Source organism: Propithecus coquereli, unplaced genomic scaffold, assembly GCF_000956105.1.
Source record: "Propithecus coquereli isolate 6110/MARCELLA unplaced genomic scaffold, Pcoq_1.0 Scaffold7, whole genome shotgun sequence".
Classification (NCBI taxonomy): domain Eukaryota; kingdom Metazoa; phylum Chordata; class Mammalia; order Primates; family Indriidae; genus Propithecus; species Propithecus coquereli.
Window position 1 is genome coordinate 24,305,680 of NW_012153062.1, and position 1,161 is coordinate 24,306,840.

General features: G+C 39.5%; 1 protein-coding gene across 1 annotated transcript in view; it reads right to left on the reverse strand.

Annotated features, from left to right (window-relative positions):
• Nucleotides 1-1,161, reverse strand: part of TNNI3K (TNNI3 interacting kinase) — a 302,666-nt gene that overhangs the window by 190,053 nt on the left and 111,452 nt on the right. The window lies entirely within an intron of this gene.

Genomic DNA, 1,161 nt, shown 5'->3' on the forward strand with positions numbered 1-1,161 from the left:
CAAACAGAAGAAAGAATCTCAGAGATTGAAGACAGCTCCTTCCAAATGAATAAGTCAGTCACAGAAACAGAGCAGAAAATAAAGAAAAAAGAAACAAGCTTACAAGAATTGTGGGATTATGTGAAAAAACCAAACTTGCGTTTGATCGGTGTGCCAGAAAATGAAGAGGAAGCCACACAAGAGCTGGATAACCTATTTGAAGATTTAATAGAGGAGAATTTCCCAGGCCTTGCTAAAAATCTAGATATACAGATACAAGAAGCGCAGCGGACCCCAGGGAGATTCAATGCAAATAGAAAGACACCACGTCATGCAGTAATCAGACTGACCAAGATAGCCACTAAAGAGACCCTACTATGAGCTGTCAGGCGAAAGAAGCAAGTAACATACAAAGGGAAGCCTATCAGAATAACTTCAGACTTCTCAACTGAAACCCTAGAAGCAAGGAGAGCCTGGGGCCCCATTCTCACTCTTCTGAAACAGAATAATGCCCAGCCTAGAGTCTTGTACCCGGCAAAATTAAGTTTTATATATAAAGGAGAAATTAAGACATTCTTAGATAAACAAAGTCTGTGGGAATTCACCAGGACAAGAACAGCTCTCCAAGAAGTACTCAAAGCTGAACTACACAAGGACCAGCACAATAAACACCCACGGATGTAAAACCACTCAAAAGCTAAAGATCAAAGGCTAGAATCCACAATGGCTCAAGAGAGAAAACAAAGCAACAAAAAGCAACTCAACAGTATGATGAACAATTTACCCCATATATCAGTTCTTTCAATAAATGTGAATGGCTTGAACTCACCTCTCAAGAGACATAGGCTGGCCGAATGCATAAAAAAATACAAGCCAAGTATCTGCTGTCTTCAGGAAACACATCTAACCTGCAAGGATGCATTTAGACTCAAGGTGAAGGGGTGGAAATCAATATTTCAAGCAAATGGAAGCCAAAAGAAGGCTGGTGTAGCAGTTTTGATCTCAGACAAATTAGTTTTTAAATCAACAAAAGTAATGAAAGAAAAGGGGGCCACTATATAATGGTGAAGGGCACAGTTCAACAAGAAGACTTAACAATTCTAAATATGTACGCGCCCAACCTAGGTGCACCCAGATTCATAAAGCAAACTTTACTTAACCTAAATAATTTGATGAACAGCA